At 43.6% G+C, this 14,067-nt stretch overlaps 1 protein-coding gene across 7 annotated transcripts in view; it reads right to left on the bottom strand.

Annotated features, from left to right (window-relative positions):
• atxn1a (ataxin 1a) overlaps positions 1 to 14,067 on the bottom strand; it is a 390,269-nt gene that overhangs the window by 248,697 nt on the left and 127,505 nt on the right. For 5 of the 7 annotated variants that reach the window (XM_078539207.1, XM_078539213.1, XM_078539212.1 and 2 more), the window contains one exon: positions 10,589 to 10,739. The exons of the other annotated variants lie outside the window; for them this stretch is intronic. The gene's annotated coding sequence lies outside the window, so the exon portion shown is untranslated. The remainder of the gene's footprint in view (positions 1 to 10,588; positions 10,740 to 14,067) is intronic. 7 annotated transcript variants of the gene reach the window in all.

Raw genomic sequence — 14,067 nt, 5'->3', positions numbered from 1 at the left:
GTTTGTTTTTGTGTGAAAACTGAAATGCAATGGCCTCACATATCGCTGTAAAAATGCAGTTACAACAGGAGTGCAATGGAACATGAAATTATCATGACTGAAACAGCAGCTAGACCCAGTACTCCATCAGTTATATTCAAAGGAAAAAAACCTTAAGTACACAAAAGTGTAATTCTTGCAGTGATGAATTCAGGCATTTATGTTTGAACTCTGGTGGTGCAACATTTACTTTCTAGGGGACAGGGGGTGATGAGACGGTCTAGGAGTTTGCTCTCAGGAACATTACATTTTTGATAAATCTTGGTGCAATTTCCAGCAATTTGAAGTCTAGTATGATTCTTTTCCTTGTTTGTGTCTTTTGTTCTTGTGCTATTCTTTCTATTTTCCACTTCTGAGATTTGTCATTTGTTAAAATTTGATCCATTTGTGCATTTTTACCACCTTGTGGTTGCATAATCCCACTTGTTCAACCTTGATCTATGCCTTGGGACTTGCATCCATAAAGTTAAAAAGAGACTCAACTACTTAAAAATAAACATGCAATTAATCACTTTCAGTAAGTTCTGCATGATGAAGAATAACATGAGTTACTATAAGGCAGTTACACCCATAGAACTGTAATACAGCATAAACCAGAACCTCAAGGTGAGGGGCGAGCAAAACTGAGAAAACAGTAAAGCTGAAACTGTACAAGCAAGGGATCTGAAAAATAACAGCTTATGACAGGGTCCAATCATCATCCAGTTGTAACACCCAATTGTTACAATAGTGCAGTTTGATAATTCTGAATCAGCCACTTCACCTCTTTACACATGTATGAGGTCCAGAGGGATAAAATTAGAAAAAAAAGAAATACATAGCTGTTTGCAAGATTGCTATCTCCCACAAACTGAGGTATTTATACATATTGCTCTGTATGTTTACCCATGTGTTGCAGTGTTGTGGAGGGGTCCAGTTTCTAGCATTGCATCTCAAGGACAATTATTGCTAGACCATTTGCATTTGCTCCAAAAGTCTACATTCATGTCATGATAACAGATGAATGTAACACTTGAAAGAGCATGCTTAGGACATAGGGATAGAACATGAAGTGTGTGAATGCTGAATTTTCCCCATTGTATGTTATTTCCCACAGGATGTTGGTTCATAAGGAATTTTGTTTTTGATGAGGGCATGCCTCAGGGAGCTGAAGATTTTTAACAATCAAAATATAGATATTAAAAATAATGAAAACATGTCCCCTCATGTAACTCTGTCACATCAACAGGGACATGTTAGATATGAGTGTTAAAAGGTTTTTTTTAAAAATCACTGTTGGAAACCTCATCCCCACCGTGGATGAGGTTTTGGCAAAAATGCAAAGGCCGCTTGGCCTTTTCACCCGCCCGCCAACTGAACGGATAGACAGGCAGCAAAAAGTTCTAGTCAATTAATTGATTAAGGGCTTTAATAGGCCACTTAATTGTCAACGGGCATGCTGCCGACTCCCATGTGCGCCCGCTGACTGAAATATCGCAGGAGTACACGATGACATCGGGACGCTTGCCCAATGTCATCGCGTGTCATTTTACACTCGTTCGGGTCAGGCGCACGGTTGCCCAATGAGAGAAAAATTCTGCCCCAGATTTTTTTTAAATTGAATTTAAATTCAACCAGCTGCCATGTCCTGTGTCCCCAAGGCATAGGACTAGGCCTCTGGATTACTAGTCCAGTGACATTACCACTATGCCACCATCTCCCCCTAAGCCATGCAAAAAAATGCATGCAAAAGAAAAACGCTTTTTTGAACTACTGGGAGCTTGGGAAGCCTATAGTTCCCCGTTGCTTTCTCCATGGCAACACCTTGGCCAATCAAAGTCGACATGCCAACCAATCAGCACCCTATTCTCCTGCCTTTTAAGTTATTGTGATCGTTTGAAATTTGGAATTCTCCATTTGTCCTGCTGAGTGCAAGACGAAAAACTTCAGCAGCGTGTCTCTCTTTTCAGCAATATTCAAGTTCTGTTTCAGTTTGTTGTGGAACACACATTTTCCATGGTTCTGCATTGTAATGCAACTGTAATTGTTTGAGGCTCAAAGATATTTCTGAAGAGGAAGTTGCCTGGGATACAGTTGTGTGCACTTACCGATAGTGATGAAAACTTGCAGCTGTGTAATTCATTTTGCACTGGCTCACAGTACAACAAAGCAGTTGCCTCACATGTTATTTCCAGCACAGAAATGAACTTCAAGAGAGATCAATAACAAGCATGTGATGTGCTGGGTTACATAAACTATATAAGCTATATATGAGCTGTTTTCTGGATTAACTGTGATCTTAACAAAGCTGATGGAATCCTCCACCCACAGAAACAAGGACTGATGCATAAGAGTAGATGTGTATCAGAGAAGGAATACAACTGCTGAATTTGTTGGAATGACTGGATTGCCATCACTTTTGCCTGAGAGAAAAGGCATTTATTTTGTTCAGTGAACTGAATGTGATACCTGTGGATGGTTTATTAATTTGCAAGCACTGGCACTCTTTTACTCACTACCTCAGATGAATGTTCTTCACATCTGAGTGCCAGCTGATTATTCAGCCATTGTCAGTTGCACATTGAAGATCAGAATCGTCTTGTTGATGCTGAGCACTCAAGAGCCTGGCTGATATTCTTCTTCATAGTCTCAGGAGATGCGATCTAAGGTGGCATCCTCATTGTCACTCCAGCTAGGACCAATTAACACAGTACACTCCAGGGTTTGTACCTGGTACTTTCTGGACTGCATGGGTCAGTTGGGTATCAGGAAGTGAATCCAATCAATGAACCTCCAAGGAAGCCCCAAAACCGACATTTGTAATCACAAAATGATTAATCCTACTAAATTGGAAAAATGATCATATCCCTTGGATGGTAGTTACAACAACATCATTGCAGACATGGACATCATTATTTCTTTGGACCAGTTGAAGGTTTTTTAGACACAAAAAGGGATGTCCACATTTATGCATTCTCTCAACATGTTTTTCTATTCTTTCTCTCCAGAAAGGCATCCATTGTATCCTGGGCCTTTTTAAACTCTGCTTTGATGGCCTTCTCTATAACTATTTACTCAACTGTGTTAATCTATGGATGAAAAGAAAGTCCTGTTGCACTTCTCTCACTTCCCAACTTCTAAATGACTTGTGCCACCCATTATTTAAAATATGGCTGAAAAGACAAATATGCTGTTGAAGCTTTTCATCTTGCAACAATTTATACTGCATGAGAAAAGGGTGCTGATTGGTAGGCCAGTCAGCTCTAATTGGTCAAGGCTTTGCCATGGAGAATGCACCAGGGAGTGATTGTTCCTCATGTTTTTGGTTAATTAAAAAAGCACAATGCCTGGACATGGTCTTCCTGCTTGCACATGATAGGGCCATGCGTATGAATATATGTAGCTTCGAGCAAGCGTAAGAGGGCGCTGGTGAGAAGTGACTGAAGCATTTTGGGAGAAGTCACAGCAGCCACCGCGACTCAGGAGGGAATCGAGGAGAAGGATTCTTGCACTCAACAGGAGGAAGGGCATCCAACAGAGGGCGCTGGTGAGAAGTGACTGAAGCATTCTGGGAGAAGTCATCATAGCCACTGTGACTCAGCAGGGAATCGAGGAGGACCCACTGTCAAAGAACGGAATAGCCCCAAACATTACATTGCTGTACTGTTTCCATCCTTCCCTCCTCCTCAAACCTAAAAAAATAGAGAGAAGAAGAGGCAGTGCCTTCAGGAGTGCACCAGACCTGCGAGGGACACTATTCTGAAAGTGGATTTTAAAGAAAAAGCAGCTGATTGGTGAGTAAATCCTGGGAGCAGACTCAGAGGGAAGAGCACTGGAGTGGTAAGTATAAATCTAGCTTACCTCGGGGATTCGCGGCCTTGGCTCTAGGGAGCAGACTCGGAGGGAGGAGCACCGGAGCGGTGACCTTGGGGCACAGAGTAACTGAAGCCAAAACTGAAAAAGTGACATCACAGAAAAGCTGTGACCTGATTGGTAGGAAATCTGCACCAAATTTGAAAAAAAAAACACTGCAAAGCTAATTAATAAATTAATTATCTAAGTCGAGATGGCTGGGCAGGTGATGTGCTGTAGTTGTATGATGTGGTAGCTGGCAGATCCAATTGCGAGCCGCAGTGACCACATCTGCAGCAAGTGTTGGTTGCTGGAGGAACTCCGGCTCAGAATTGATGAGCTGGAGTCTGAGCTCCAGACGCTGTGGCACATCCAGGAGGGGGAGAGTTACCTGGACGCTTTGTTTCAGGAGGCGGTCACACCCGATAGATTAAGTACCTCAAGTTCGGTCAGGGTCAGCAGGGTGTGACTGCAAGGGAGGCAGGTAGAGGGATCCTGTGTTCAGGAACAGAGGACCCTCAGCTCTTGACCTTGTCCAACAGGTACGAGGTACTTGCTCCCTGTGTGGATGAGGAAGAGGGCTGTAGGGAGGATGAGCCAGCTGACCACAGCACCATGGCACAGGAAGCCATTCAAGAGGGGGGAGCAAAAAGACATGGTAGTTGTAGGGGATTCTATAATTAGGGGAATTGATAGCTTGCTTTGTAAGCAGGATCAAGAGTCCCGCATGGTATGTTGCCTGCCCGGTGCCAGGGTGAGGGACATCTCTGACCGGCTTGAAAGGATATTGGAGAGGGAGGGGGAGGAGCCAGTTGTTGTGGTCCACGTCGGGACAAATAACATAGGTAAGACTAGAAAAGAGGACCTGTTTGGGGAATATCAGGAACTAGGAACTAAATTAAAGAACAGGTCCTCAAGGGTTATAATCTCCGGATTACTACCCGAGCCACGTGCAAATTGGCATAGGGACGTGAGAATAAGGGAAGTAAACACGTGGCTAAAGGAGTGGTGCGGAAAAGAGGGGTTCCATTTCGTGGGGCACTGGCATCAGTATTGGAACAGGAGGGATCTGTACCGTTGGGACGGTCTCCACCTGAACCGATCTGGGACCAATATTCTAGCAAAAAGAGTAAATAGGGTGGTCAACAGAACTTTAAACTAGAAAGTGGGGGGGTGGAGGGAAGGGTAAAACTCCAAGAAGTATGACTAATGGGAAACAAAGCAGCAGGTTAGCGTGTGGGGTGGTGGATTCAACTTCATGGAAAATTATGAAAAAACTGAAAAGAAAGGAGAGCCCAGGAGAGGTTATTAAAGTCTCCAGAACACAAAATAGGACAGAGTGTTTGGAAAGGGCTAGGAATCTAACTTCAAGCACATCAGATAAAGGGACGACAGTGAGAAAGGGGGCAGGAAATACAGGACTGAAGGTGTTCTATCTGAATGCACGCAGTATACAAAATAAGGTAAATGAGCTTGTGGCGCAGATTGAAATTGGCAGGTATGATGTGGTGGGCATCATGGAGACATGGCTGCAAGGGGATCAGGACTGGGAGCTAAATACCAAAGAATATACATCCTATCGAAAAGATAGGCAGGTTGGCAGAGGGGGTGGGGTTACTTTGTTAGTAAGAAATGAAATTAAATCGATAGCAAGAAATGACGTAGGGTCAGATGATGTAGAATCTGTGTGGGTAGAGTTGAGGAACCGCAAAGGTAAAAAAACCATAATGGGAGTTATGTACAGGCCTCCGAACAGTAGTCAGTTTGTGGGGCACAAGATACATCAGGAGATAGAAAAGGTGTGTAAGAAAGGCAAGGTTACAGTGATCATGGGGGATTTCAATATGCAGGTAGACTGGGAAAATCAGGTTGGTAGTGGATCCCAAGAAAAGGAATTTGTGGAATGTCTACGAAATGGCTTTTTGGAGCAGTTTGTGGTGGAGCCCACTAGGGAACAGGCAATTCTAGATTTAGTGATGTATAATGAGGCAGATTTGATAAGGGAGCTTAAGGTGAAGGAACCCTTAGGAGGAAGTGACCATAATATGATAGAATTTACCCTGCAATTTGAGAGGAAGAAGCTGGAATCAGATGTAACGGTATTACAGTTGAATAAAGGCAACTACAGAGGCATGAGGGAGGAGCTGGCCAGAATTGACTGGCAGATGAGCCTAGCAGGAAAGACAGTGGAACAGCAATGGCAGGAGTTTCTGGGAGTAATTTGAGAGACACAGCAAAAATTCATCCCTAGGAAGAAGAAGCATACTAAAGGGAGGACGAGGCAACCATGGCTGACAAGGGAAGTCAGGGACAGCATAAAAGCTAAAGAGAAAGCATACAATGCGGCAAAGAGCAATGGGAAACCAGGGGATTGGGAAGCCTACAAAGACCAACAGAGGACAACTAAAAAAGAAATAAGGAGGGAGAAGATTAAATATGAGGGTAAACTAGCCAGTAATATAAAAGAAGATTGCAAGAGTTTTTTTAGATATATAAAGGGTAAGAGAGAGGTAAAAGTGGACATTGGGCCGCTGGAAAATGACGCTGGAGAAGTAGTAGTGGGGAACAAAGAAATAGCAGAGGAACTGAATAGGTACTTTGCGTCAGTCTTCACAGTGGAAGACACAAGTGACATCCCCAAAGTTCAAGAGAGTCGGGGGGGCAGAGGTGAGTATGGTGGCCATTACCAAGGAGAAGGTGCTAGGAAAACTGAAAGGTCTGAAGGTGGATAAATCACCTGGACCAGATGGATTACACCCCAGAGTTCTGAAGGAGATAGCTGAAGAGATAGTGGAGGCGTTAGTGGTGATCTTTCAGGAATCACTGGAGTCAGGGAGTTCCAGAGGACTGAAAATCGCTAATTAACTCCCTTGTTTAAGAAGGGAGTGAGGCAAAAGACGGGAAATTACAGGCCAATTAGCCTGAACTCGGTCGTTGGTAATATTTTAAAGTCCATTATTAAGGATGAGATTTCAGAATACTTGGAAGTGCATGGTAAAATCGGGCAAAGTCAGCATGGTTTCATCAAGGGGAGGTCATGCCTTACAAATCTGTTAGAATTCTTTGAGGAGGTAACGAGTAGGTTAGACAAAGGAGAGCCAATGGATGTTATCTACTTGGACTTCCAGAAGGCCTTTGACAAGGTGCTGCACAGGAGGCTGCTCAGTAAGATAAGAGCCCATGGTGTTAGAGGCAAGGTACTAGCATGGATAGAAGATTGGCTGTCTGGCAGGAGGCAGAGAGTGGGGATAAGGGAGTTTCTCAGGATGGTGGCCGGTGACTAGTGGAGTTCCGCAGGGGTCAGTGTTGGGACCACAACTTTTCACTTTATACATTAATGATCTAGATGAAGGAACTGAGGGCATCCTGGCTAAGTTTGCGGATGATACAAAGATAGGTGGAGGGACAGGTAGTATTGAGGAGGCGGGGAGGCTGCAGAAGGATTTGGACAGGTTAGGAGAATGGGCAAAGAAGTGGCAGATGGAATACAACGTGGGGAAGTGTGAGGTCATGCACTTTGGTAGGAAGAATAGAGGCATAAACTATTTTCTAAATGGGGAGAGAATTCAGAAGTCTGGAGTGCATAGAGACTTGGGAGTCCTAGTCCAGGATTCTCTTAAGGTTAACTTGCAGGTTGAGTCGGTAGTTAGGAAGGCAAATGCAATGTTGGCATTTATTTCGAGAGGACTAGAATATAAAAGCAGGGATGTGCTGCTGAGGCTTTACAAGGCTCTGGTCAGACCACATTTAGAATATTGTGAGCAATTTTGGGCCCCGTATCTCAGGAAGGATGTGTTGGCCCTGGAGAGGGTCCAGAGGAGGTTCACGAGAATGATCCCAGGAATGAAAGGCTTAACATATGAGGAACGTTTGAGTACTCTGGGTCTATACTCAATGGAGTTTAGAAGGATGAGGGGGTATCTGATTGAAACTTACAGAATACTGAAAGGCCTGGATAGAGTGGACATGGGGAAGATGTTTCCATTAATAGGAGAGACTAGGACCCGAGGGCACAGCCTCAGAGTAAAGGGAAGACCTTTTAGAACAGAGATGAGGAGAAACTTCTTTTGCCAGAGAGTAATGAATCTATGGAATTCATTGCCACAGAAGGCTGTGGAGGACAGGTCATTGAGTGTATTTAAGACCGAGATAGTTAGGTTCTTGATTGGTAAGGGGATCAAAGGTTACGGGGAGAAGGCGGGAGAATGGGGTTGAGAAACTTATCAGCCATGATTGAATGGCGGAGCAGACTCGATGGGCTGAATGGCCTAATTTCTGCTCCTATGTCTTATGGTCTTATGGTAACGGAGCTACATTGCGAGCTGATAATCTTGAATTGGTTGTCAGTGTAAATCTTAGCACCTTTACATTGCCAACCAATCAGCACCCTTTTCTCAAGCAGTGTAAATTGTTGCTTTCTTTGAAATTTGTCTTTCTTGCATCTATCCTGATGAGTGCAAGACCAAAAGATTCAACAGCATGAATATTGCTGTAAAAAGAGACAAGTTCTGTACTTCCAAGCAATTATTTAAAATATTCATAGAATATTCAAGAATATTCATAGAAGAAATTTATTTGAATCAATTTTGAATCAAGTTTTAATGATCTTTAAAATAAATTTATGTACTGTGAAGTCTCTTCTTTTATGAAGAGAGTCGGCTGAACTTGAACCTTTCTTTGTAACTTAAAATCTTGCTCGCTTCTGTACTCCTGAAGGGCAAATTTGCATTCAGCAAAGTCTCATAAATAGCATTGTGATAATAACCTGATAATCTGTTTTTGTGATGTTGGCTGAAGGATAAATATTGTCCAACTGAGAGAACTCCCCTGCTCTCCTAGTAGTAGTCCCATCAGATTCTTTACCTCTACAGACAGCACCTTAATTTTACATCTCACCCAAAAGAGAGCACCACTAACAGTGCTGCATTCCTTCAGTACTGCATTGAAGTGTCAGCTAGATTATGTGAAGTCTCAATCGTGGGGTCAGAATGTTGTTGAGGCATCTGGGGTCTCGCCTGCCTCTTTTCTGGAGGGTCTACCAAACCACAAGCCAATCAGACAGTGTTGAGGCCAGCGGCGGGCCTTCCCCCGAAATCAAGTCCCCGAGGGCAGAAGTCTTACTGAGTGAGAACTGCCAGCCAGTCAGAGGCTGGCAGCTCTTGGGCTCAGCAGCTCCACTGGGGAGGCTGTGGCTGCTGCTGGAAGAACAGGTACAGGAGTCCCAGGATTGGGGAGCGACTCAGGTCAAAGTGAGTAATTGGGGGGTAGGCGGGGTGGGGGGTGGTTTCGCAGGTTGGAGGTCACTGGGAGAGAGATGCAGGGAGGTCGGCAGCAAGGGCAGAGGTGTGGCTCTCAGCAGCCCTCCCCACCCCACTTCACAATGTCTAGTCCCTTAATCAAGGACCTTTAATAGAAGCCCCCCACCCCCAGGAGCTGACAAGTTGGCTGCACGGTTTTAGCTGCTGTGCATGCCGCATATTGACAGGCTGATCTGCCGCTGGGTTATTACCAATGGTGGCGGGCTGAGGCCCTTAAGTGGCAGCGGGAAAGGAAGCTCTACTATGGGCCTTCCCACCCAGAAGATAATTCTGGTGGAGGTGTGAAGGTGGCAGGGTTGCAGTATACCACCATCCCGCTCACACTGCAACCCCGCCACCTTCCCACCTCCACCAGGATTATGTTCTGGGTGGGAAGGCCCATAGTAGAACTTCCTTCCCCGCCGCCACTTAAGGACCTCAGCCCGCCACCATTGGTAATCACCATCCCCCCCAATTACATGCCCTTCCTGCCTCTAAGCTGGCCACCGCATACGATTCTGTCCCGAGACTTGAACCCAGATCTATTGAATCAGAGGTAAGAGTGATATCACTGAATCATTCCAAAATACAAGTTTCAATCCAGATGCAAAGGGCAGAGAAAAGTCACTTCCCCAGTGGGTCAAAAATACAACAATGTGAGAACAGGCTACGCATTATGCTTATGAAAATAGATTTATTCACTATGCCTTCTAAAGTGATGACATTCCTGCATTGACTAATGTTAATGAAAAATTCAGTGTGGTGTTTAGGCAAGGAAGTATCACTTTGTGCTCTTGCACGTACCAAGAGTTTCACAACCTCCATCTCTTTTCTGATTACCGCACTTTACTTCATTTAACCTACATTCTCCCTTCTTAGTTCCTTTTCCAAACTGATTTTCTTCTATTTATTCTGATTGAATTGCACCTACAACTCATTGACCCAATTATTAAACAACAATTTGCAAAAACATAACACAGAAAAAGATCCCAAAGCATTTCAAAGAAAGGGAGTCCAACAATAACCTAGCTAAAGTTTTTTTGAATTTGTTTAAATTGTTCCCCATGTCCCCCAGTTTTCAGTCCGTAAGCTTGAAGATGATTATTTTACTACTCCAAACCAATGCAATTAAAATGTAGCAGATCATGCATTAGGTTGGTACATTAAATCTATCTAGCAGAAAAATGAACAAGGGTCATACTTTTTTGTTTGACTCTTCAATTAAAGAATGTAACCATAACGATTTGATGAAATATCAAATGAGAACGATTCTACAGGAAAGCAATCAATTTGAACCAATTACATTGCTCATTGCTGGGTTTCTACTGTCACAATGGATTTTGGGCCCGGGTGAATATGTAGCTATAACAAAAGAAATACATAAAGAGTAAAGTAGTTGATGCAAAAATCATTAAACTTACCCATAAAATTAATCATTTCATGTTAGAAATTCTTAAAAGAAATTTCTTGTCCCTCTTTCTGTGGCCTACTTTCAAGTTCTGCTTCTGTCCCAGAGTTATAAGTTTCACTTTAGTGTGGGTGTTGAGGCTTTCCCGCTGCTGTGGACAAGTTCTGTGTTTAAGAGAGAGATAGAGAAAATGATACATTATCAAAGTTGTTGTGGAACTACAATGCCCTTAATGCACTATGGTATACTCTTGTCATATGACGACCTGGTAGAAAATGATTCTTCATGATCAGCTTCTGTGGACAAACTTGATGAGAGAAAGAGAGGTGCATCATGGGAGTTTGTATTTTCATTTTGTTCCTGTGGATCTACAATAGCCAAGAGCTCACTAGCGACAATCTGTGTTACATTAGAATAAGAATCCCAATATTTTTGTAACTTAGTGTTCAAAGAAATATAAGAGAAAACTATCTTTGTTTTATGGTCCTTTGATTTTCTCTTGAGCTGCTTGCAGCTAATACCAGGAGATTAACTTTTCATTCCAGGAGAATCCAGGACAACACTGGAGAGTTGGCAACCTTGGGGGTGAGTGGGGGGTGGAGTGGTTGGAGGTGTGCAGTAGGGGTGAGGTGGGGTGGTGGTGGTTGTGGGAATGGGAAGCCCAGGGTATTATGCCAACGGCAGCATCAGCAAGAGCTACAAATCAACCATGGGAAGTGAAGGGGGAAATATAACATAATCATCTAAATAACGAACAAAGGAAAGGAAGAACAATGACATTTGTATTCTATGCAAGTTTTATAAAGTGGTAAGTCAATAACATTACAAATATTATATCTGAGCCTGTATCTTTCAGTATGAATAATGCACATAATACCACCTCAACTGGAAAATATTGCTTTACTAAACTTGCCGATTACCGTGGAGAACAAACTGCTGTTTCGTTTGTGTCACTGTCGGATCCTGCTAAATATTGGAAAAGAAGCTGACGGGCTCAGCTGTGACCAGTGTCACTGGAAATCAAATAATCATTACCTTACATCAAAACTAAAAAACCCAAGATTAATCCTTATGTTTCACCCCATGATTTTTATTGAAAAAAAGTTCCCTTTTTCTATATTTTTGAGTCAATTTTCAATCCAGTGCTTCTACAGCACTGCAAACTCCTCTGGCTGCCTTCATCTGGCATTAATGGGGTGGAGGGGTAACAACTTCAGTGATGGCAGCAGCAGCCTTACTGTCCTATTAATACCAGTGATGTGTCCGCCTCCGTTATGAAAGGAGTCTACTGCCAGGTGAATAAAGCCCTGCCTGTTTGACCTGAAATAATATGGAAATTGGGGTCCTGCAAGAAGTGGCTGAGGCAAATAACATAGATGCATTTAAGGGGAAGATACATAGGCACACGAGGGAGAAAGGAATAGGGGAATAGAAGGAAGATAGGTGAAGAAGGGCGGGAGGAGGCTCGAGTGTAGCATAAACACCAGCCTGGACCTGTTGGCCCAAAAGGCCTGTTACTGTGCTGTAACTACTTTGTAATATGGAAACTGAGGTCCATTTTAGGTCAGAGCTAGTCAGAGCACACAAACGAGTTCCACGAGTAACGCAACTGAACAGACCCGCTAAAGGTTGCTGTCGAACTATTTTGTGGGTCCCAGAGGAGCATAAGTAATCTGGGCTGCTCCGGCCTGGGACCCCACCCACTGCGACTGTGATCCTACTTGGTTGTAGGGCACACAATGCAAAACTAATTTTGGAAAAGAAGCCCTCTAATGTTGATCATATTCTGTACTGATCCATTTTACAAATGCTCAAATGCACTCAGATTGATTCTGCTGCTTGGTATGTCTTAAGCCAATATCAACAGTATCTTTGTTAAAACACTACTGCTAGTTTCTTCAGTAAGGCCTGGACTTTTCACATATACGCTGGTGATACCAAGCTCCACCTCACTACCATCTCTCTTGAACCGTCCCCTGCCTCTGATTTGTCACACTGCCCCTCCAGCCTCCAGTATTGGATATGCAGAAATTCCTCCAAATAAGCACTGGGAAAAGCCAAAGTCATCCGTTCCCATCACAAACTCTATTCCCTAGCCCAGTGTTCTTCATTGCAAGGCCCTCAATCCAGGGGCATCTCCCACCGACATTAAGTGCAGCTCCCTGACTCCATCCATCCATTTTCAGTAACCACTTTATCCTCAGAGGGTCACGATGAGCTGGAGTCCAACCCAGCATTATATTCCGACTTATTTCATTTTTAACGTTAGAAAATGTTTACCGAGTCTATCAAAAGTCAGCCTTCTTTACATGTCACATTGGTCACATGGTACAATGAGCGCAAGTAAGTATATCTAAGTATGTGCATTGTATAGTAACAGTAATATTACCGTAGCAACCACCATAGAACTAGCCAAGTCTTTAACCATTGGTGTCGTGTATTTTTTTGGCCCAAGTGAGTTACTGGAGTAGTAAGCAATGATAATTTAGTGGTCGATGTGGCTCTCACACTATAGGATTTTTGCTAAAGTGGCCCTTGCTTGAAAAAATAGTGAAGTCAACTGCCCTTGCTTGATTCCAGCTTCTACCTGGCAACTATCTGTGGCTGAACCAGACCATTCACAACCATTGTGTCCTACCTGGTCCTCAGCTGAGTTTCCACACCAGTAGCCTCTTCATCACTAAGACTGACTACTGCCATCTCCATAATGTTGCACGAATTCAAACCTGCCTCCACTCATCCAATGCTGAAAACCTCATCCATGCCTTTGGTACCTGCAGACTTGGCTATTCTAACATTCCTGGCCAGCTTTCTTTAATTCCTTCATGGGTGTCGATGGCTAGGCCAGCATTTATTGTCCATCCCTAATTGCCCTTGAGAAGATGTTGGTGAACCGCCTTGTTGAACTGCTGCAATCCATGTGGTGTAGGTACATCCATAGTGCTGTTAGCAATGAAATTCCACGATTTTGACCCAGTGACAGTGAAGGAATGGTGATATAGTTCCAAGTCAGGATGGTGTGGGGCTTGGAAGGGAGCTTATAGATGGGGGTGTTCCTATGTGTCTGCTGCCCTTGTCCTTCTTGGTGGTAGAGGTCATGGGTTTGGAAAGTGCTGTCAAAGGAGCCTTGGCAAATTGCATTCCTACCCTGTATCCTTCATAAACTTGAGTTTATCCAAAACTCAGATGCAAATTAGAAGTCCCATTCACACAACACCCCTGTGCTCATTAATCTAAAATGACTCATGCAATTTTAAAATTCTCATTCTTACTTTCAAATCTCTCCATAGCCTCATCCTTCCCTGTTCCTGTAACCTTCTCCAGCCCTACAACCCTCCAAGGTCTCTGTGCTCCTTCAGTTTTGGCTTCTTGGACATCATCAGCTGTTAATCACTCTGCCACTAGCAGCTTAGGCCCCAAGGTTTGGAATTGCTTTGCTAAATCTCTCTGCCTCTCTGCCCTCCTTTCAGATACTCCTTAAAACCTGCGCGT

Source organism: Cetorhinus maximus, chromosome 3 (genome assembly GCF_964194155.1).
Source record: "Cetorhinus maximus chromosome 3, sCetMax3.hap1.1, whole genome shotgun sequence".
Lineage (NCBI taxonomy): Eukaryota > Metazoa > Chordata > Chondrichthyes > Lamniformes > Cetorhinidae > Cetorhinus > Cetorhinus maximus.
The sequence above is the reverse complement of the archived record's forward strand: the minus strand, read 5'-3'. Positions and strand labels throughout refer to the sequence as shown.